Source organism: Panulirus ornatus, chromosome 28 (genome assembly GCF_036320965.1).
Source record: "Panulirus ornatus isolate Po-2019 chromosome 28, ASM3632096v1, whole genome shotgun sequence".
In the NCBI taxonomy this organism is placed as follows: Eukaryota; Metazoa; Arthropoda; class Malacostraca; order Decapoda; family Palinuridae; genus Panulirus; species Panulirus ornatus.
Genome location: NC_092251.1, coordinates 10,049,878 through 10,075,000, shown reverse-complemented (window position 1 = coordinate 10,075,000; position 25,123 = coordinate 10,049,878). Strand labels below are relative to the sequence as shown.

General features: G+C 42.0%; 1 pseudogene; it reads right to left on the bottom strand.

Moving 5' to 3' along the window:
• The window catches only part of LOC139757832 (protein amalgam-like), a 20,209-nt pseudogene extending 15,588 nt beyond the window's left edge, over positions 1–4,621 (bottom strand).
• Positions 4,622–25,123: the final 20,502 nt, after the last annotated feature.

Sequence of the window (25,123 nt, the reverse complement as noted above, 5' to 3'; positions counted from 1 at the left end):
ATTCGCTCCTTCCTTATCCTCTTCCCTTCAACTGCTTTTGCTTCTTCCCTCGAGGTAAGGAGACAAGGATTGTGGCGAGAGTAAAGAATATGGAGAGTGTCAGTGAGGAATGTGAGGGAACATTAGAATAACCTGGACTTGATGAGGAGAGGGAAGAAATGAGAGGCGGAGAAAGATATAGAAAGGAAAGGGAAATAGAGAGGGACAGAGAGAGAGAGAGAGAGAGAGAGAGAGAGAGAGAGAGAGAGAGAGAGAGAGAGAGAGAGAGAGAGAGAGCGAGAAAGAAAGAGAGAGAGGAAAAGTGGGATGTAAAACGGGAAAGTCTGGTGTAATTACTGGACGCCAGCAAACAAGTTTTGGTGAAATCAAGAAATGTTTTGAAGTGCTGTGCTGAATGCGAGCGAACGTTGCGCTAACTGCACGGGGTCGGCGCTAATTTCAGCGATATATAAACAAACGTTGAGTCAAGTGCATCAGGTCGGTGCTAATTTCAGACAGCTGGAAATATATCGTGGCTGAAATTTGACCTAAAACATTAGACTAATGAGGAAAAGCTGGTAATTATACTCCGATATTTTAACGTTATATAAATAACAACAGATTTCTGGATATTCATATATTTTTTGATTAGTTTCTACGATGGAAACATTGTTTTACAAATGTATCTGCAGTCAGTTGTGTTCATAGAAATAAAGAAAGAAATCAAGAGATGGATCTGTAAGTGTGTGTGAGTGTGTGTGTGTGTGTGTGTGTGAGTGTGTGGGTGGGTGGTTGTGTGTGTTTGTATGTGTGCGTGTGTGTGCGTGCGTGTGTGTGTGTGTGTGTGTGTGTGTGTGTGTGTGTATGTCTGTATGTCTGTTTGTCTGTCTGTCTGTCTGTCTGCTTATACGTCTTTTTAGGCCACTGTATATGAGGTAAAAAAACAGCGGAGGCCTTCACTACATTCATACCTCAGCTACCACACACTGAGACGTTCATCCATTTAGTTATGATGATAACGTAAGATCTTACTGATTATTTCATTTATATTTCTTTTATTATACTTTGTCGCTGTCTCCCTCGTTAGCGAGGTAGCGCAAGGAAACAGACGTAAGAATGGCCCAACCCACCCACATACATACGTATATACATACACGTCCACACACAGCACATATACATATCTATACATCTGATTATTTTATTGATCAATTTAATGATTATTTCATTGATCAATAACATCTGCGATAGAGTTAACCTTAAGCCAGTTCAGCAGTCGTTCCCCCATTCACCAGTCTTTAGTTTGAGTAATCAAATCAGGCGGTTCAAGTATGAGTGCTATAGACAGAGTTGGTAAAAGAGATCAAGTGGGGTGTGAGGTATCCTGACTTACCCCCTCATGACAAAAGAACATCGCAAGGAAAGCATCGCAATAGGTTAAAGATCGATTTCCATTGCTTATACATTTAGTATTCCCATATGATTTGGTATTGCCATAATTGTTTTGTCGTCACGGTACACCATGATATACCTGGCATAAGGAAGATATGATCCTCATCTAATTTGGACGTGTGTGTGGTACGAAAGGAAGGGCGACAAGATGCTTAAGTTTTTTACTCTATCAAAGATTTGGTTTGCAGAATCCAATGGCCTCATATGACCTACCTGAAAGTAGATGACTTTGATGACTATGGATGACACAAATTGATGGTTGTATTTCTCAGGTTGAATTTGAATATTTCAAAGTGTCCAACACTGACACCATGTAACAAAGACTGAATGATAACATTTCTCTACGTCTAGGAGATAAAGATGAACTTTGGTTGAGATGAATTCGACTAAGTTCCACACCCACCTTAACTTTGCTACCGGTAGATGACCTTAGATAACCTAAATTATGAACCAGGCAATTCAGGTTGACAGCAAGGGATCCACGTTCACGAAGCATGGTTCGAATCCCGATTCATAAACCGGATGAATTAGCCCTAGAATACTCAGTCCTCTATGTGAACCATGTTAACCCTACATGACCTGGATTTACAAACGGTGCCTTAATATAAACACAAGGATTACTTACCTTGTAGGCTATGCCAGCCATGTGGACACAAAGTGACCTAGTTATTTTTCCCAGGTGAACTGGATGCAATTAAGACAACGAAGGTGATCTTCCTATACTGCAGATAACACAAGGTGGATCGATGACTCACAAAGGTGACACCCAGATGAACTTGTATACAAGCCATTTCAGACCGACCTTAGACGACTGAGGCTGAGCCCAGATGACCGAACGTGTCAACCAAGCGAGTGAACTGATTACGAGTCAACACTCTTAACTCCTTCTGGGTCAACCCTGGTTCGCCAGATGGAACTAAATGTCCTTCCTGATCTAGATCAGAGCTTGTTACCCCTGGAGACGAACGGTGAGTGGATCTATTTCACCGCCCGAACTTGAGCTGGCACTTGGATAAGTTCTCTTAAGTCAGGTTTCAATTCCTTGTCATTTACCTCCGATTCAGCTTCTTTCAAATGATTCGCGTCCCTGGTTCAGTCTCCCTTCCAAATCACGTTTTCCTTCACGCTTCTTCTGATGAACTATTCCTGAGGGACGCCAGTTTTGCTGAAATTCATATGTCTCGTTGTCCTTTGTAATCTTTTAAATATGTTAGTTCCTTTTTTCGATTGAATTCTAACCTTTTCATTGTCCATTTCAGTTCATGAGAACAATTCTAGACTCATTGTACATGTTCACTACATCGTCTCAATATCTTCGTACAGTATTCCAAGTCTGTCTTCCTATCAGTTCACTACCTGCTTCTTCCTCTTCTTATCCAGTTTGCCACTTGATACGCTCCCTCTTTTTCGTAACCGTTCGTAGCTTAAAGTTGCACATACGGTAAGACTGGCGGAGGGGGAGGGAAAAAAAAATCATGAATGAAAATTTTCAAACACTTGAATGAAAACAGCCAAAAAGGTTTCTTGCCGTTTTGACCTGTTAGATTCCTGTAAAGGCTTCTTAATCATGATCCCGGCGAATCTTTATCACTCTCTCTCTCTCTCTCTCTCTCTCTCTCTCTCTCTCTCTCTCTCTCTCTCTCTCTCTCTCTCTCTCTCTCTCTCTCATCATCATCATCACCGTTTTCCCTCACCTCTCGAGCCATTTCCCTCCCTCTCTCTCTCATCATCATCACCATTTTCCCCTCACCTCTCGAGCCATTTCCCTCCCTCTTCCCCATTACTCCACTGAATCATCCTCCCCCTCAGCCACTCTCGCAATTCCCTCACGGTCCTTCTTAGTCCATGTTTGACGTCCCAATTACACGAGATGTCACGCGAACGTCAGCAAGAATACGTTCTCCCAAATTATCATACGTCCCAACTCCACTGGAATTTGTTTAATTCGTAGCTTTGTCTTTTCTCTCTCTCTCTCTCTCTCTCTCTCTCTCTCTCTCTCTCTCTCTCTCTCTCTCTCTCTCTCTCTCTCTCTCTCTCTCTCTCTCTCTCTCTCTCTCCAACGATTGGTGACATTTTGGGACCGATGGGTTGTGCCAAGACTTGAAAGGGGATACGTGACCCTTGTAGTCGCTGTGGTGAATGAGTCTCTCTCTCTCTCTCTCTCTCTCTCTCTCTCTCTCTCTCTCTCTCTCTCTCTCTCTCTCTCTCTCTCTCTCTCTCTCAGGCTGCTTGCTTCTATCTCTCTCTCTCTCTCATCCAGCTGTTTCTTGGTGGACGCACAGTCCACGAACGCCCAAACCTCTTACATCTCACATACGACACTTGACAACACACACAGCTCATGAGTTCCACTCTCCACTGCCAGCCGATATGCCACTACATAAATGGGGGTTCCATCCTTCACACACACACTCGGACGTTGTTCCTGTGGCTCTACAGAACAACGCACCCTTGGAGAGTGCGTTAATGCTCCCCCCTCCTCAACCCTAGTATACGTACCTTGCGACGTGAGGATCATTAACGTCAGAAGCATGTGATAGAAGGCCATTATCTATCCTCCTGGGTCGTCTGTCCCTTCGGGAGCAGCGGTCCACACCTCCAAGGCTGCTGCCGTCTGGTCAGTACTCCCTGATAGCTTCAGGGAACCTTACTTCCTGAGGCGACGCTTGTAGACTTTATCATCACAAGACGGCCACTTTCAGATGGCTTCTGATCCATTAGCAGTTGAGCCACAGCTCAGAAGCTCATTCCTCCTTGAGATCTTAACGTAAATAGCTTTACTTTCCCTGGCATTCCCAAAGACAAGGGAAGACAATATTATAGGACGCACCCAGTACCACTCTGCATTGTCATCGTAAATAACTCATCATTGAGAATAAGTTTTCTAATGATAGGACATATATGTTGCATGTCTTACTGATTTTGTATCAAGTTTTCTAATCTCTTTCCACATACATAATACTACAGATACTTTTCATTGTATCAGCTTTTAGCGTTTGATAAGGAAGGGATGAATCTCAGAGAGCTAATGTGAAGTTTTCAATTAAACTCTTTTCTTTTTTTCACTTCCCTTGCTCGACTATGCAATATATCATCGAGTAATGAGGCTATGTTCACTCTAAGTAAAATCCCTGTTCAGGCCAAATGTAAACTTAGAACAAAACCATTCATCATGGATTGCAGAGTGTCAGTGTGATAACTGAAATTACGAAATAATATACGTTTGATTATAGTACCAGACCCATTAATCAGAGCCCTGAATATACGTTGTATTTACAGCTGAATATTGCGTCAGTGGTACAGGATATGTGACCTTTCATATTCCTCCTTCTTTACCTTCCCTTCCTCCTCTTATACCCTTTCTTCTCCTCCTCCTCCTTCCATTTTCTACGTTCTATTATCTTAATTCTACTTCTCCTGATACCTTCAGAAATATCATAGCTAAGAAGCCTTCCAGTTCAATATATTCCACAGACACTCGCAGAGAAAAATTAAGATATATTTATATATATATATATATATGTGTGTGTGTGTGTGTGTGTGTGTGTGTGTGTGTGTGTGTGTGTGTGTGTGTGTGTGTGTGTAATGGTGACAAATATGACAAGGGCAAAATATGCTGCAATCAAGACCATCTCAGGTAAAAGGATGATAGGGAACAGGAAAGGAAGAAATTCATCAGAGTTCTTCATGTGTTCGTAGACTTTCCTCTATGGAGTAGAAAGGTTATGGGAAGAGGGGAAGAAGAGAGAGAGAGAGAGAGAGAGAGAGAGAGAGAGAGAGAGAGAGAGAGAGAGAGAGAGAGAGAGAGAGAGAGAGAGGACAGAGTTCCATAGATTCTCAGTTCGAGGAAGATAAAGAGGGGTATATCATGACGGTCAATCCCCGTGTGACTGGTCTCTATAAAGAAACTATGGGAAGCTGCAACAACCGGGCACGAGCCACGGGTTTGGCCAAAGTCTTGGTGGCAGGGAAAAGTTCAGAAAGCTTACAGTTGCACGTCTCCCTCTTCAGATCGAAGAGGAGATCGAAGGCTTCATGTTAGACTTAACTTTCCAAGTGAATGTTAAGGAATGGTGAGGAATCGTTTAACTTAGGTTGATGTTGTCACATCCACAGATTTTTTTCCCTAAATGCACAAGTCAGCATCACAATTTTCACAGCCCAGAGTTTTGAATATCACTAGACTGGATCTGTCAAATTGTACAATCTATTGACTTCAAAATTCTGGGTTCTTTCTAGTGTGAGTTCAAATCGCATGTTATAATGAATTTTTGGTTATTGAGACAGAACACAAGTTGATTACATAATTCAAAATTGCTAATTTAGCTTCTCTACATTCATTCGTTCCTCCACCCTTTTTCCAACAGCATAAGAATTGTTATCTAAACCTACAGTTTCCTTTTAATTCTAGCATTTGGTAAATGATGATTCGACCCTTTATTTCATATCATATGCTTTTATTGCACATTTTATTCAAATCTTCTCCTATTTGTGTCTGTCTATTGTGGCATAACATCCTCTCATTGTTCACATTGGAATTCATTTGAATGTGTTTTAGGTTTTGATTGGTTTATTTAGCTATAGTATACTTTTTTTGATTATTGGTTTTGCTTTGTGTGTATATATCATTCAGCAAAGATCCTAACGAATCTTTCATTATTTTTGTACCCTACTGATAATGAATAAACAAGAATTTGAAGCGTGTGAATGGCAAATGAAGCAGCAGCAACATGGATGTTAGTGTTCATTTTAAATATATATATATATATATATATATATATATATATATATATATATATATATATATATATATATATATATATATATATATATATATATATATATATATATATATCCCTCGGGATAGCGGAGAAATAGTACTTCCCACGTATTCCCTGCGTGTCGTAGAAGACGACTACAAGGGGAGGGAGCGGGGGGCTGGAAATCCTCCTCTCTCGTTTTTAAATTTTCCAAAAGAAGGAACAGGGAAGGGGGACAAGTGGGGATATTCCATCAGAGGCTCAGTCCTCTGTTCTTAACGCTACCTCGCTAGCCCGGGAAATGGCGAATAGGATGAAAAAGATATATATGTTTTTGTATTGATAGGTGTTATCATACGCTGCCTGTATGAGGTTTCACCTCTAGAGAAATGTCACCTTTGGAAGAGCTGTATCACTGGCAATACAGTTATATGAAAGACTTTCTCCCTCCAGAGGAGTCCACATTTCCCTACAACTGGAAGTAGCGCAGACTTGGGCTAAAAGAACATCTGGCATGAAGTTCTTGGGTAACTAGAATGAAAAGAAAGAGTTTAGTTAGTGAAGAGGGTTTACATCTTCGACATTCGAACGTAATTCATATCTGAATCGTATTGGAATGTGTCCTTGTTCTGCTGTGATAGCTGATAACCAAGGAAATTCACCCGTAGCTGGATCAAAACATGGAACTGTTTCATAGTGATGCATTGCGGTGAATGCCAATGGTTAAAGAGTAATGGACCTCCATTGCGTAGCGCTTAGCGTTGCTGACTGTGATGCATCCACGGGCCACTTAGGGGTCAAGACAGCATAGGTTCGAATCCTGGTCGCGGCAGCCGGTCCACAGTTAACCCGACTGTTCATCCTTCCCTTGGGTCTGATCAATAGATTGGATACGTGGTTTACGCTATATATATATATATATATATATATATATATATATATATATATATATATATATATATATATATATATAATATTTAATGAGATGGCCTTGATTAGGGCATTCAGTTTGTCGTGTCGTTTCAGCTAATATAAAAGAAAATCTTGCACTGTTAGAATGCAATGGGAATAACTGGTTTATCAAACGTCTTTTTTATACTCATTTGGAATGATTCACTCGATAACATTTGCAGTCTTTTGATAATTAACCTGATAAGCTACCACTTTAACGCGTATAATCACCACAAAATTCAGGAGGAAGAGACTGACTGAGCAAGTGGCGAAAGATATGGACGTCTATGTTCATCGCGGTGAGAACCAAGTGCTGTCGATAGACGACGGAGCAACGCGAATGAACTTTTCAAATCCGAACCACCAACACGTCTGACTCACACCGAGGCCGAAGCGACACTGGCTTTACCTCCCTCTCACCTCTCTCTCTCTCTCTCTCTCTCTCTCTCTCTCTCTCTCTCTCTCTCTCTCTCTCTCTCTCTCTCTCTCTCCGCCCCGTCCCCTCCCTTTCTCTCACCAGGGTAACCAGTCCTTCATCCCAGCTCGGCAGGGCAGAGCCAAAACCATCTGTCCTACCCCGAAGCAAGTGCTTAAGGAGTTGGGAATACTCAGCAGTGTCTTTGATCAGCGTGAGGGGCGATGACTTCGGAAGGGAAGCGGCAACCATGTCGTTCTTTTAGGATATGACAGGAGCCCCTTCTTAGGTACAGCTCAATCAACGTTTCTCATTTTAGGTTTGGAAAAGTTGGATTGATAAGATCAAATCTTCATTTCTCCGTGTAAGAAGGAACCGCTGCTTCCGTTTTAATTCTTTTCAGAGGATAAGGATACAAATCTTATGGGAATAATTTACCTTTTTTGCAAAGGAGGTTATGAATTAGGGTCCTGTGCCGTCTACATGCATTAAACTGATATCTCTTGCTTTGAAAAGGATGAATAGGATGTGTCGTTCTCATTCAAGGGACCTGAAGTTCAATTCTTATGTCCTCTTGAGATATCTGACGTTAATATTTCCCTTTTTTTATTTTGAAATATCATGTCATTTTGTGTCTACGTCTAACCTTAGTTATAAGACAGATGTCACGTTTTTGATGTTAGCGTATCCGTTCTTTGCCCTTATTAAGCGGAAAATAGACACACACACACACACACACACACACACACACACACACACACACACACACACACACACGCATGCGTACTGATGGAATGAACTAATACGAATAAGTAAAAGGGTGTTGGCTTGATTGGTCAAATTCCTTGTCTTGTTGAATGTATCGTTTAAGAATAATTGCGACGTATGGCATAGGCCCTCCCTTCGGCAACATGTAACATCGAGGAACGCAGCGTCGTCCGTACTTCATCTTAACACCACCTTGTACCATTTTACGGAAACACGGCCATGCCAGCACGGGGTCTGTAAGTCAAGCACCGCCCTCTGCCACGGCCGGACGTAATGGTATCATAAACATACGCCACCTTTAATGTGACGACCCCATAGCCAAAGGTCCAAATGGCCACCTAAGAAGGGGGCGTCGCTCGGGCGATTTTCATTACGAAGCCCCTCATCCCCCGACCTGACATAATGCCGACAGTTATGAGAGGAGAGAGAGAGAGGGAACGGGCCAAAGCGGTCAAAGAGAGAGTGTGAGATCGTGTGTGGGAAATGAATCACCTGGGTCAAAGTGCAGGGGGAAATAGGGGGGAAAGAGGAGAGACGGGAGGGAAGGGGAAAGTACACTGACAAAGAAACATATTTCTCTCTCTCTCTCTCTCTCTCTCTCTCTCTCTCTCTCTCTCTCTCTCTCTCTCTCTCTCTCTCTCTCTCTCTCTCTCTCTCTCTCTCTCTCTCTCTCTCCCCACCCCTCTATCTCTCTCCCTCTCTCTATCTGCCTAACTACGTCTGCCTGTCTTTGTTTTATCATACAGGTGTGCTTGCGTGTGAACTGGCGTGACTCTCTGTCTGTGTCTGTTCACCTGTCTCTTTCTGTTTGTGCGTGGGTCTCTGTAATACTAGCAGTGATATTGACAAGTATAATGATAATGATAACTGAACGGTTTATCAAATCAGCCGCAGCTAAGAGATGAATACACAGGGAGAGAAAAATATGAGCCTGGAATAAAAGAATGGGCATAAAGAAGGATAGTTAACAATATTTTCACTAGTGTTTTAATAATCTTATCTCTCACCCCCCAAAAAAATAATCATTTAATAGATAACGTAGGTTTTTGTAAGAGAAGAGAATATTTGTATCAAGAAAGTATCTCGCGAATATATTTTCCAACACTGGAAAAGTCATTTTCACTACTTTGCAGTATCGTGTATATGAAAGTACCACGCTGGAAAGGGAGTCCTTGATCTCAGTGAACGAATGAACATAAGTTTGTAGATAGAAAAGGAATATAAGTGTGTTGATAGATACGTAACGAGGTTCACGTTTCACTTGAACATGCTGGATATGGCTTATGGACGTTAACTAGGGATCTAATCGTAACGATCTTGACGAGGTTGAGGCCCCCCTTTCCTTTCATTTCTTCCTTAACGAGATGGAACAAATAGTTGAACAACCTACACAAGTTACAGACCGTTACGACCATTCTTCCAACACATTTGACCAATTGTTTTCTAAGCCATCCGACTGTTTACACACCATAACTGCCTCCTTAAGTTTCCTCGACCACAATTGTATTCATATCACTTAGGCATATCCACCGTCGACCCAGTTCTCGCGCTAAACGCCACCTCTGGTCATTTGGGAGAGGTCAGCGATCGTCCCTGGGCAGCGTCTGTCTAGAAAACTTTACCTGGGTCGAGTATTGCTCCGCTGGCCAGAGTGCGCCGTGCTGTGCTGATCGAATAGCAGAGGTTATCCTGGCTGGTATGTGATCCTGTATCTCTTCTTCAACGAGTTCGTTCGTGATATGACAGCTTTGCTTCTTTGCCTGTCGCACCACGACTCTACGCATACACACACACACACACACACACACACACACACACACACACAAAATACACATCCATTGCATTTTTCAGCTAAATACGGGCCGTTAATACATTAGACATGAATGAACCATATTCATTTACATATCAGTATGCACCAGTTGTATATTTACACCCCGCGCGCTATTCCCAGGAGATTATCGAAACTTTGCATCATATATACATTCAAATGAGACATTGTAAAGTGGTGAGCACGAAATACTTTTTTAGTGTAACCATTCAGTAAAGCTGTTACACCCGGTGGGATGAGGAGACTATATGGACATGTAGAAGCACTTTACAGGATATTGGCAGGATACAAACGAGAGGTACGTGTCAGAAGCGTACTAGGATAAAAAACATGTAATGCGCTGAAGGCAAGGATGAGATACTATAGGATTGTAGGAAGCGAAGAAGACATGGATAAAACATTGTAGGATTACAGGACGCGACTGAGACCCAGATAAAACACTGTAGGATTATAGGACGCGCTGAAGACCCAGATCAAAACACTGTAGAATAATAGGACATAATCAAAACTCAGAGAAAACACTGTAGGATTATAGGATGCGATCAAGATATGGATAAAACACTGGACGACAAACGGAGAGTACAAAACCAAGGAAGGAAAGTTACCATATCGAATTATTTTTTTTAAGAAATATTGTATAATGTGTTTTGCCTTTGGCTTAAGAAAGGGGCTACGAACACCACAGCCAAAAACACTCACGTGAGACAAATCATGTATCCATCCACCCCCAACACACACACACACACACACACACACACACACACACACACACACACACACACACACACACACACACACACACACACACACACACACCCCCCCCCCCGATAAGGCCGTCATGAATCATTCATCGAAAGTTCTCATAGGACGATACGTCACCAAGTGAGCGAACAAACACGTAATCAGTAGAACCAAACAGGTTTATAGGAATTCATTTTGACTACTTTGGAAAGTAAATATTGCTGTATTTGGCAACAGAATTACTGAAGAGGTGACCGACAAAATGCCCCATTCAGAGGTTCAAATGGGAAACGTAAGACCATTCACGCCAGAGAGAAATTGGACGATATGGATGTTTATAGAGGACATATGTTCAAAAGATTTTGCTCCAGAGTTGTTGGAAGGTTAAATGTTTTAGTCTCCAGTACGAGACTTGCTCCTATGTTCAAGGATGTTCACGCTCTTGGCAGAATGCTACTCATGCATGTCTTTGATCTTACTACTGGGGTGGCCAAATACATTTCCTCTTACTAAGGTACTGTCCAAAGACGAATCTTAATCACGTAAGATCCAAAGCTTCATGTATCCTGAGGGTGGAAGAAAACAGGCAATTCTGAATATCATTGTTAAGATATTTACAGTCTGAAGTTACCTTTTTTTATTGCATTTTTTATTCTAGCTTTTTTTCTTTTTTCTTTTCAACGTCTTGTTAAATTCCTTTTGCCTAAAGAAGAACATGACCTCACCGTCTCTCGCGGATTCTAGAGGATAACTAGGTGACTAAGTATGAGCATACGGTATACCACAGTATATAACTATACCCATTATATGGCTAGTTACCTGCTATTACCACCTGGTGAAGGAGGCGAGTATATATCGTCAAGGTACACAGGTAAACTGCATAATGAGGCAGGGGTGCGGGCCAAGAGGGCGTGTCCCCTGCTGTAAAGTTTAGGTCTCAGGATTTTACTAAAGAGACAGAGGCTCGTAACATCAGATGACTGCACGCCTTAGCCACACTTTATGAGAGCAGTTTATTGGCACTGTTTGATTTAAAAATAAGTGACTCTGATTATGGTATAACTGGAGACTGTGTACACGCCTCTGTTTACTTGGTGAAAAGCTTCAATACAGGCACGATATGAATATTAAGTTGTTATTGGACTCCTGTCTGAGGCGACTTGAGAGTTTTCTGTGGCCAGACTGTATCATAGGAGTTACAGACTTGTGAGAGAACTTCTCACTCCTAAGGAGTCTACATACCCCTCCTACAAGGAAGGAGCGTAACCATGGGTTGCAAAAGTCTTTAGAAGAGTCTTGATTAACACCAGGACTGTCATATAAATCGGTCCTTGTGTAATAGAAATTAGGATATGCCTATTAATGTTTTTGTGTCTGCAACACAAACTGAATCGAATTCTCTGGTGCTGTTCTTGAGGGGAGTTTTGATAGGGTGATGGAGGAGGGAAAGGAATGGAATGGCGAGACGAAGTTGCAACGAAATTAGAGTCAGATTTGTAAGTCTCAGTTTGATAGTCATTTCTTTTGGGATCAATAGCGTGAGATGAGATGAACTAACTACCACCAGAACTCGAGTATTTTGAAGAGCTGTGGTACAATACATTTCTCCGCCAGTGTATGAGGTTTGCCTCCCTTCCCTACTGCTCAAACATAACTCCATCTGCTCCATCCTGTATCCGTATCATGGTCTCCCTCCTTTCCTTCCCTCCCTCGTTTTATTCTCTCTCTCTCTCTCTCTCTCTCTCTCTCTCTCTCTCTCTCTCTCTCTCTCTCTCTCTCTCTCTCTCTCTCTCTCTCTCTCTCTCTCTCTCTCTCTCTCTCTCTCTCTCTCTCTCTCTCTCTTCGTTCGTTTCTACCCTCCGCCGCAGGAGTCCCTTTCTTTCTTACCCTTATGGGAACTCTATCCCAACTCCCTTACTCCCCTTATGGGAACTCTATCCCAACTCCCTTACTCCCCTTATGGGAACCCTATCCCAACTCCCTTACTCTCCTTATGGGAACCCTATCCCAACTCCCTTACTCCCCTTATGGGAACCCTATCCCAACTCCCTTACTCCCCTTATGGGAACTCTATCCCAACTCCCTTACTCCCCTTATGGGAACCCTATCCCAACTCCCTTACTCCCCTTATGGGAACTCTATCCCAACTCCCTTACTCCCCTTATGGGAACTCTATCCCAACTCCCTTACTCCCCTCCCTGTTCCCGGAGCTCCCCTCACCCCCGTCAATAGCTTAATTTTTCTTTTTTTTTATAGTGGCCTGGGATATTACTGTGTTGATACAGCGTCAGGGGAATTTTTTTTTTTCCAGTAGTTGGTGTCTGAAAACCTTGGTGTTTACTGACACCGTAGTGGTCTCAGTTGAAAATGGATATGTGTGTGTGTGTGTGTGTGTGTGTGTGTGTGTGTGTGTGTGTGTGTGAGAGAGAGAGAGAGAGAGAGAGAGAGAGAGAGAGAGAGAGAGAGAGAGAGAGAGAGAGAGAGAGAGAGAGAGAGAGAGAGTGGTTATATATATATATATATATATATATATATATATATATATATATATATATATATATATATATATATATATATATATATATATATCCCTGGGGATAGGGGAGAAAGAATACTTCCCACGTATTCCCTGCGTGTCGTAGAAGGCGACTAAAAGGGGAGGGAGCGGGGGGCTGGAAATCCTCCCCTCTCTTTTTTTTAATTTTCCAAAAGAAGGAACAGAGAATTGGGCCAGGTGAGGGTATTCCCTCAAAGGCCCAGTACTCTGTTCTTAACGCTACCTCGCTAATGCGGGAAATGGCGAATAGTTTGAAAGAAAAGAAAAGATATATATATATATATATATATATATATACATATATATATATATATATATATATATATATATATATATATATATATATATATATATATATATATATATATTGCTTTGTCGCTGTCTCCCGCGAGAGCGAGGTGGCGCAAGGAAACAGACGAAAGAATGGCCCAACCCACCCACGTACACATGTATATACATATATACACATGTACATGATTCATACTGTCCGCCTTTATTCATTCCCATCGCCACCTCGCCGCACGTAAAATTAAAACCCCCCTCTCCCCGCATGTGCTAGGAAAAGACAATAAAGGCCCCATTCGTTCACACTCAGTCTCTAGCTGTCATGTATAATGCACCGAAACCACAGCTCCCTTTCCACATCCAGGCCCCACAGAACTTTCCATGGTTTACCCCAGACGCCTCACATGCCCTGGTTCAATCCATTGATAGCACGTCGACCCCGGTATACCACATCGTTCCAATTCACTCTATTCCCTGCACGCCTTTCACTCTCCTGCATGTTCAGGCCCCGATCACTCAAAATCTTTTTCACTCCATCTTGCCACCTCCAATTTGGCCTCCCACTGCTCCTCATTCCCTCCACCTCTGACACATATATCCTCCTTGTCAATCTTTCCTCACTCATTCTCTCCATGTTACCAAACAATTTCAAAACACCCTCTTCTGTGCTCTCAATCACACTCTCTTTATTACCACACATCTCGCTTACCCTTTCATTACTTATTCGATCAAACCACCTCACACCACATATTGTCCTCAAACATCTCATTTCCAGCACATCCACCCTACTCCGCACAACTCCATCTATAGCCCACGCCTCGCAAGCATACAACACTGTTGGCACCACCATTCCTTCAAACATACTCATTTATGCTTTCCGAGACAACGTTTTCGACTTCCACACATTTTTCAACGCTCCCAGAACTTTCGCCCCCTCCCCCACCCTATGATTCACTTCCGCTTCCATGGTTCCATCCGCTGCCAAATCCACTCCCAGATTCTAAAACACTTCACTTCCTCCAGTTTTTCTCCATTCAAACTTACCTCCCAATTGACTCGTCCCTCAACCCTACTGTACCTAATAACCTTGCTCTTATTCACATTTACTCTCAGCTTTCTTCTTTCACACACTTTACCAAACTCAGTCACCAGCTTCTGCGGTTTCTCGCACGAATCAGCCACCAGCGCTTTATCATCAACGAACAACTGACTCACTTCCCAAGCTCTCTCATCCACAACAGACTGTATACTTGCCCCTCTTTCCAGAACTCTTGCATTCACCTCCCTAACAACCCCATCCATAAACAATTTAAACAACCACGGAGACATCACGCACCCCTGCCGCAAACCAACATTCACTGAGAACCAATCACTTTCCTCTCTTCCTACACGTGCACATGCCTTACATCCTCGATAAAAACTTTTCACTGCTTCTAACAACTTGCCTCCCACACCATATATTCTTAATACCTTCCACAAAGCATCCCAGAGAAAAAGTAACAGAAGCGAATCTGAAAGGGTGCTGCGAGCTATGATTGCAATTACGTTGATATTCTGGGCTAGAGGAATGAAGGTGGTGACAGCTTCCCCCCAAATAAAAATGGTTTGATGAAAAGCTAACAAAATTTGACCGTAGTCAAGGGCCGGCCAGGCAGATCGACAAGCGCGCCGTAAGAGTCAGCTCCAGGGTTCTTATCCTCGTCGGGTATCAGGAAAGGGAAGAAGGCCCTGGACCCGTGTTTGGGCGAGGCAAACCTCCCTTGCAGAAGGGACAAAAGATAACTTCTAAAGAGTCCAGAAAAAAAAAGAAAAGTTACTTTAATCACTTTCAGTTTAAGTCTCGAAGCATACACAATCTTGTGCAGTAAAAAGGGTCGGTTAAATACATGAGTAAACCATCTTTAAGTACTTGATAAGTCTCTGAGCTTTCCTTAATCTCTACTTATTCACTTGGATGTTGACGATGAGAAGGAAAGAAAGACCTTAAGTTTCTAATTACTCCATTTCAGCTAGTCGCTCCCAAAATGTCTAAAGGAAAGAAAAGCGTAGAGTAAGATGTGGGGAGTGGAGTTCGTAGTAGCTGCTGATTACACTTCAGTCTCGTTGAGTTCTCGAAGCAGTGGATCAAGACGGGGAAACAAACGATAGTGGCAATAGTCGTTGTCTCATCGATACGAACCAATAAGTTGAAGCTCCGGGTGAGGCTTTAAGTCCCTTCCCCGATCCCCGATATTGGAACAAAAATGGTAATGATTGCTTATACCGAAAAACACAGTGGTGGAGCGACCAAAATACCTGATACCACACTGACGTAGTTGCTTAGCTTTACTCTCCAACCTTGATTCGGTACAAAGCTTCGTCGTTTCATCGTAAGACCTAACGTTTCCACGCATCTAGACTATCTAATAAACATCTAAAGTGCCTCAGTTTGAACACAGAAACAGCTTCCGTAATAATGCCTCATCCTCCCATCGAACTCTTCGTTCACAGAACGCTATAGTCTATCCGTTTAGACAACCTCAATTCTTTCGTCAAATTTTCTTTGGTGAATCTTTGCTTAGAATTATCCCCAGCGGTTGAATCTTGTTCCCCAAACCATCTTAAAGCTAACTCCGTATCTTCCCTTCTCCAACGGGGTCTCGGAGGCTTGTGTTTCACTGTTGCTCAACGAGGTAACTTCTTCCGACGTCAGACTCAGGATTAGAAAACGCGCGTGGGTCAACTCCGAGAGTAAACAACATGGAGATTCAAGTCTGGCAAACTTCTTTCACCTCTACAACTTAGAATCTGAGTCTTTTTTCTCTCTTTTTTTTACGACAGATGGAGTCTTGTGCCTTTCAAGAAACGAGGCTTCAGTCATAAACCTCGTTGAACCAGTGCTTTTGAGTGAGAGACATTCATTGAGCTACTCAAGGTTATTACTTAGAGGGTTCGATTCCCCTCCCCGTAACAGAGTGAGGATCTGTCCATCCGGACGATGTTCATTTATCCCACGATTCAAAATTTGCTCGGCTGTTACTATACTTATACTGACGGTACTTTCGATATAAACTTTTGTGATTTCCTATCATAGGCATTTAAAATTACTCGATATTGGTTATGATTAACAAATTATAGTTGTTTCAAACCTTACATTGGAAAAATGTGATGAGATTCTTAAAGTTCCAGAGTCAGTAGAAAAGGAAACTCAGTAGAATTATTAACTACTGAATTGTTATATACTGGTTCAGTCCACTGATAGCACGTCGACCCCGGTATACCACGTCGTTTCAATTCACTCTACTACATGCACGCCTCTCACCCTCCTTTATGTTCAGGCCCCGATCGCTCAAAATGTTTTTCACCCCATTCTTTCACCTCCAATTTGGTCTTCCACTTCTCCTTGTTCCCTCCACCTCTGACACATATATCCTCTTTGTCAATCTTTCCTCACTCATTCTCTCCATATGTCCAATCCATTTCAACACACCCTATTCTGCTCTCTCAACCACACTCTTTTTATTTCCACACATCTCTCTTATCCTTTCATTACTTACTCGATCAAACCACCTCACACCACACATTGTCCTCGAACATTTCATTTCCAACATATCCACCCTCCTCTGTTCTCCGTGATAACGTTCTCTCCTTTCATACATTCTTCATCTCTCCCAGAACCTTTGCCCCCTCCCCCACCCTGTGACTCACTTCCGTTTCAATGATTCCATTCACTGCTAAGTCCACTCCCAGATATCTAAAACACTTCACTTCCTCATTTTGTCTCCATTCAAACTTACATCTCAGTCAACTTGTCCCTCAACCCTACTGTACCTGATAACCTTGTTCTTATTCACATTTACTCTCAACTTCCTCCTTTCACACACTTTTTCAAACGCAGTCACAAACTTATGCAGTTTCTTAATCGAATCAGCCACCAGAGCTGTATCATCGGAGAACAAATCAACTACAGTATTATTCTCTTTGTTAAGGAAATTGATATGAAAGTAAGATTTCAAACTGTGAAGCGATCCGAGATGTATGCAATCTGTAGATCACAAACTTCATCACAGTCGCACGAATACGCTTCATCTTAAACGAACAACTTCCTCATTTCCACTCGTAAAACTTCTTCCAAGGCTCCTGAGATTAACCTTCAGAAGTCATCCAGAGCAATGTCAATCTGTATTTCTCATACCTGGAGCTGTGCGTTCTCTTTATCGTTTCGCCTTTATCGTCCACCATCAACATTTTGGTACCGTCTCTTTATAATGATCCTTTTTAGTGCTCTTAAATCCTCCTCAAGCTGCTGAGGATGCAACGTTAAGTGCCATATTGGTGTGAGATGTGTCAGCGGGGTCGAAACTCCCCTACAAAGTAACGTGGAAGAGCTTCCGGCTAAAGGAGAGACCCTAAGACGGTAAGGAAGATCTCCCTTGTAATTTGAAGGCGATACGAAGCGCAAATTCTGAGAACTCAGTATTTGAGGAGGGCTCAGCTACTACTCAAGGACTTTCTTACTTTTCTTCGCTCGGACACATGGACGGAGTGATGCAGTTTCACCTCACTCCGACCATCAACACTTGAATTTGACATCTCTAGTCTCACTTCTCTTATGAAGGAGAGTGAGCCGTTTTTGATTATCAGGGAGAGAGTCGTTCTTATCAGGGAGGGAATCGTTCTTGCATATCAGGGAATGAGTCGTTCCTGCTTATCAGGGAGCGAATCGTTCTTGCTTATCGGAGAGCGAGTCATTCTTGCTTATCAGGGAGCGAGCTGTTCTTGCTTATCAGGGATTAATTTACCTCATTTTCTGCTTTATACTCATAATTACACGTGTTCTCTTATTTCTTCTTTGTGTGTTTGTTTGCAAGGTCCTATATTTCGCTTTAAAAATTTTTATGAAACGTTAACTGACTCTGCATATTACTGCCTGTGTTTTCATTTTCAACGAGTGTGACAATATATTTCCATGTAGATAGAAATACTCTTGCATATCAGCTTGTTATACTTTGAAAGAATTATCTTGATTTGTAAGACCTGATAATCATCTTACGTCCACGTACGATACAGACGTATTACTGTCTGTATTTATATTTCAAGCACATTTACGACTGCTTGTGTTTGCATGTGAATTTCAATATGCATGCATGTCAGACACTTATGCTTTGATATCGTATTTTGTATCACTGCATGCATGTGTGTATATATGTACATACAGTATATCATAAGGTGAACAAAAATATGTTTTGATGTATATATTCATCAATACTGTATTGTACCAAATAGATATCACACGATCATTTGTTTCACTTTATCACTATCTAAGAATGAAGTGAAATGTAAGAGTATTGGGGAAATTTGAATTACGATAAATTACCGGCACAAACCGGACTTATATACATAATTACCAAGTCATATTAGCACCAGCAAAAAAAATATGACGAACCATGAAAATTTTGTCATATAACAAAATGTAGTTTATATTGAATTTTTGCATTGCTAAAGCAAAACATAATATTTATTCCACACAAAACAGAATAAAGGACTTTATCTAAAGAAATTATGACATTTGAATATCTTAGACTTACCTTTAAGTTTCTCGTTTTCTCTGGTAGTTAAGGTTTATGTTTCCCGTTTTCTAATAGTTCTTAATTCTCCCTCCCAGACGGCGTTACTGCAAGCATCACAAAAATTTGTATGTCAAATTCTTGACTTGCGCTTCTTTGTATCCCTTTCACTGAGCACGGCCTCCATTTGTAGTCATATCTGTGTTGCCTTACGTGACGGATGTGTTCTTACGCTCTGGATTTCAAGTCTGTGTTGCATGATGTCGAAACGTCTACTCGTCTTTTCCGTAAGTCAGACTTTGCTAAGCACTATGGCAATGTTTCTGTGCATTTTTCTTGACAAGTGGGACTTCCTTGAGCATTTATTCCGCGTATCAACACGTAGGAAGGATTACACTGCTCGTAGGAAGTTCGGATACCATTTTGGTTTCGTTCAGAATGTCATGATCAACTCGGTTCATTTCAGCTTTTCAATCTTCCGTTAACCTTCACTGCTTTCTTCGGATTGTTCACATATATTTAGACATGGTGTCGTTTGTTTATTAGTCTTAGATATATGTGAAGTGCTGTCTCTGGTAGCCTTATATGTTCATTGCTTTTTGACTGTAGAGCAGTGTTTATAGGGGTGTTTTTCACTCGGTGGAGTGTTCACAAGGGAATTGTTTTTTACACTTAATGCAATGCTTTATGTGTCCGTGTGTTCAGGGCTGGGATCAGGGTAAAGTGTATTACCGTCAGTGGCTCACTCTGAATATTGTTAGAGACCAGCTTTGCTTCATGGCCCGCGAACTTCATTGGTTCGTCGTGTTCTGAACCTTGGTCCTGTATCGCTCTAATTTGTCTTCCGCAAGGGCAAAAATTGGTAGCCAGTCACTTGTGAGCGCCCAAACAAGAAGTTCTTTTCACGAGTCGGTAACCAGTGTTAAGTGGCAGTGTTTTTTCTAGTGCATCTGCCGAGTTCATAGTTAGATAAAGCTAATGGAATTCGCTGATGCTTGCGTCCTGCTTGACTTCCAAGCCTTACAAATCGTCTTTGTAAATTCAGGTAAATGTTGGGTTCTGTGCTGTTCTATGATTTGCCAATTTTAGGTGCTTGGCGGCCTTAGTAGTGTGAGAGAGACTTGAATTCGTCAGACTTTCAAATCGGCAAGTTTTCAGAACTATTAGAGCCAATAAAAACATCGTTATATTCACGTCTCACTAATATAACTTTTCATGTATAAAGTTTAGCTTAATGAAAACATGAATTTCCAAGGATGAATATACTTAGACACCAGTCACGCAAGCCAGCACTGCTCCTCCCTTGCGGCGGTTACTATGACAACATGCGCAGTGACATTGCGCAGGAAAATATGTAGTCGTAACTGTTCCGACGCCAGTGAGGACTGTGATATTACGCTCAGTGTTTTTTTCAAGTGTTTGTGTGTGTGTGTTGCCTGCTGACGTAGTGTTTACCCATCTTCTCAGTAAGTTATATAAACTTGGGTTAGCACCATGGCAATGTGTCTGTTGCTTTGACGTGGCAATCGGTTTTCGATGAGCTTTTAGTCAGCCTGTCATCATCTCTGGTTACAGCTCCATGGTAGGCATCCGCCATTGTTGTTTTGATTGGGACGTCATCTGCCACTTCTTTTTTTTTTATTTTCTTCGGTTCTTTCGTGCATTGTTTTATTTCGGATTCTTCACTTATTTCAAAATTGGATATTAATGTTGTTTCTCAAAATTTTAGATGTGCTTGGGGATTGCATCTCGTAGCCCTATATGTTAAATTTTATATTGTGCCAACGAAGTGTTTTCCGTGCAGTGTTGTGTTTTCGTGTGTCTGGGGTAGGCAGGTTCGTGATGGAGTTTGCATTTAGTAGAGCACTTTGACTATTGTTGGTGGTTCTGTGAAGAGTGATTGCTTTTCCCTTTAAAGACTCACTCAGAGGAAAGGTTGAGAGAGGCCATCCCTCCCTAGAGTAGCATAGATGCGCACCGCTATGCTTCGCTGCTGGCGAGGTGCAACGGTTCCTTGAACATGGCTTCCGCATGTCCAAAGATTGGTAGACAGCCTCTTCTGAGAGCTTGAATAACAGACACATTCCTTTCAGTGGGCCTGTTACCAGTGCTAGGTGGCAGTATTTTCCCAAGAGCATTTGTGTACAAGGTTAATGGGATTCGCTCCTCCCTGCCTCCTGCCTTGCTCATAAGCTACACATTTAGCTTTCTACGATTTCTAGTAAAGATTCTTTGTTGTATGACATACTTACTGCAGTGGTCTGGCCTCTGCATTGGTTTTAAACGCTTGAATTCCATCAAGTTGCTACAAAGCAACAGCATTGGAAGTCATCGTCACCAAAAATGAAGTAGTTATCAGTAGTTATCATCTAGACTCGAAATTATACATAAATAAAGTTTAAACCACAAAATGTGACTTAGGCCAACCAACACAGCTTCATAGCGGCCGTAGTCAAAACTACAAAATGCAGTGACACTGCATATGATCGTGTAATCTTATCTGTTTCGACTCCACTGATGCCTGTGTACCTGCATTGTGATTTTCAAGTTTGTGTTGCCTGTTGTCGTAGTGTTTATTGATCTTTTCAGTAAGTCACACTCTAGCAATATGGCAGTACTGGCTTCTGTGCCTTTTGTTTGGCAAACAGTCTTATTTGAGCTTTATTCAGCATATCAATACGTAGGATTACACTTCCTGGCAAGGCTCCGCCATTTTCGTTGGCTAGATGGCTGTGATGATTTTCTTTAATCTTTTCTGTATCTTCAGTTAATTTTCTGTGATTTTAAGATGATTCATATAATTATGAATTTTTGTGTCAAGCTGTATGCTTCGTAATCATGAATGTGCAAGGTGCTGCTTTCGGTAGCCCCATATGTTAATTGTGTGCTGGTATTTTACAGTTTACGCCCTACAGAATTTACGAAATTTGTATACAATCGAAAGACTTATTTTTCATAAGCATCGGCTAGTAATATTCATCTCCTTGATTAGGTTAGGTTAGGTTCATTAGGACGTATACCATCGCTCAAAAAAAAATATGTGGGACGGATCGTTTAAAATTGCCATTGTGATAGTCAAGTATCAGCATTATGTTTATAGTGAAATTTTTCCATGCATTGAACTTAATAGAAAGTGCTGTTTTGTAGTGTGCATAGTGCTGACTGTGGTTGGAGTTTGCCTTCAATATCCATTTCTGCTTAATTTTAGTAGCGGCTCTGCTATTCCTCCCTGCGTTGTTGCAACCCTTGCTTTGTTTTTAAGGTTTGCTGAAAGTTATTGTTCAATATCTTTTATAAGGTTGTTTTTATGCAGAATTCATCTTTCATTGACGGGTGTCTGCAGGAGAGCTCCGCCTGGCCTTTGTGCGACCGGCTCCGCCCTGAAAAGTATAAAACAATTGCCTGATCTTTTTTAGGGGTAGCTAGTTTTTTTTCCCATTATCTGGGGTGGTTTGCCACCCCAGATTTTGGGGCTAGGCCCTTATAGGATGGACCCAGGTAAGCCATCCACTGCTTCCGTAGGGGGCAGTGGTGACGGACCCTCCATAGAAAGTAAAAATGCTGATTTAGTTTTGGCCCATGAGACCAGAGCAACAACTCCTTGCCTCCCTCATTCCTCTCCTAACCAGTAAGGTCATTGATGGATGGTCTGGTGGCGGAGAGTGGCGGAACTACTTAGGTTGACGAAGTTCCTTATTCATGACGTTGTGGTTTCGATACCAATTTCCATGAATTCATGCAGGGGGAGTCATCTACTGCACTGATGTTATGGATATGTCAGAGAACGACATTGTAGAGGAACTAGCAAACGAGGATGTTATCGCTGCCAAGTTCATCACCAAACTTATCAGTGGCGAACGGTGTAAAATTCCTCAAATATAACATTTGGAAAATCTCGGCTACCAGACAATATCTCGAATGGTAATATGAGATGTCAAGTTCGTTCCTACATCCCGGCAACAAGCCTCGGATGGTTAACAGATGGCTATTTTCTTTTTTTTTTGTAGAATCGAAGCGTGTATTAAATGATTAGCAGTGTGCTTTCCGTCGTAAAGGACACATTAGATCATTTAAAACACCTAAAACATTCTATCTTAAGAGTTATATAGTAAAACTGCGCTTGAGTCCGTTCATCGTTAGGCTCTATAGTGGACATTTAGGTTTTCGCCTAACAAAATTATCGCAGTTGATATCCCGAATTAGCTTTTAACGTTAGACAACCCGATCCCATTTCGAAATACAGTAAGATTATTAGGCTTGCATTTTCATAAGACTTGATCGGAAAAGTCATGTTGATTACTTGGTAACTAATTGCAGTAAAAGATTGAATATTCTTAAATATCTTTCGGATTCCTTTTGGGAAGCCAATAGAAAATCTTTATTAATGATATATAAATCCCTCGTTAGATCTTAAGCTAGACTATGAGTCTCAGGTGTATGCTTCGGTTAGCGAGTGATTTTTTTTATTGTGTAATATCTGCGAATGTCAAATTTTTTTTTTGTGTGTGTGTACTTATTCGAGTGGTTTAACGTTGACGCCACTTCTTGAACCAACTGCGTTCTCATTCGTTTGCGAGGTAATTATACATGATTGCGAGGTGGACTCTGAATAGGTTGGAGATTCCGTACCATGAAATCAAAAGTAAATTTGGCTAGAGATTGCATCATAACTAGTGATGGATGGTCGGTAAGAAATTTCTTTTCCCTTCCAGACCGAACCGAGGAAAGACAAAATTAGCAAAACTGGTTTCCTGGAGCAGCCATAGTCATCTCCAGCTCTTCATTAAGAAATTGCCCATCGCTGACTAACACTTCCCTTTGGAGCTCTATGATCACCTCGTTAAAGTAAATCATTTCTCCATTTTGCGTTTTCTATATGGGGTTCGGGGTAGGAGTGCCTTGCTGGAGTATGTAAACTAGGGGTAGGAGCCCCCTGCTGGAGTAGGTAGAGGTAAACTAGGGGTAGGAGCGTCCTGCTGGAGTAGATAGAGGTAAACTAGGGGTAGGAGCGTCCTGCTGGAGTAGGTAGAGGTAAACTAGTGGTAGGAGCGTCCTGCTGGAGTAGGTAGAGGTAAACTAGGGGTAGGAGCGTCCTGCTGGAGTAGGTAGAGGTAAACTAGGGGTAGGAGCGTCCTGCTGGAGTAGGTAGAGGTAAACTAGGGGTAGGAGCGTCCTGCTGGAGTAGGTAGAGGTAAACTAGGGGTAGGAGCGTCCTGCTGGAGTAGATAGAGGTAAACTAGGGGTAGGAGCGTCCTGCTGGAGTAGATAGAGGTAAACTAAGGGTAGGAGCGTCCTGCTGGAGTAGGTAGAGGTAAACTAGGGGTAGGAGCGTCCTGCTGGAGTAGATAGAGGTAAACTAGGGGTAGGAGCGTCCTGCTGGAGTAGATAGAGGTAAACTATGGGTAGGAGCGTCCTGCTGGAGTAGGTAGAGGTAAACTAAGGGTAGGTGCCCTTGATTCTGGGGTCAGGTCTATTTCTTGTGTTTACTTGCTCAGGTACAGTAGATCACGAGTATCGCTGCACAAGGGGAGTGGGTGACTACCGAAAACATTCACACAACTTCTAATGTTGTGAGAGGATTGGTTTGCCTGGGGCAGTGTTTCACTGCGTCGTTCACTGAACCCTAACGAAGTAACCATTGTCGGATACCACCACAAGTAGTATCATGCTTCTCTCGTGTATAATGAACACCTTACAGTCAACACATCGTAGCTTTCCATGAAGCGCGCCACATACAACGTTTGTGGTATAGTGCGTCAGCTTGGTATATACACGGTAGCAGCAGTAGCGGGCCACATACGTTTGTGGTATCGTGGTATATACACGGCAGCAGCAGCAGCAGCG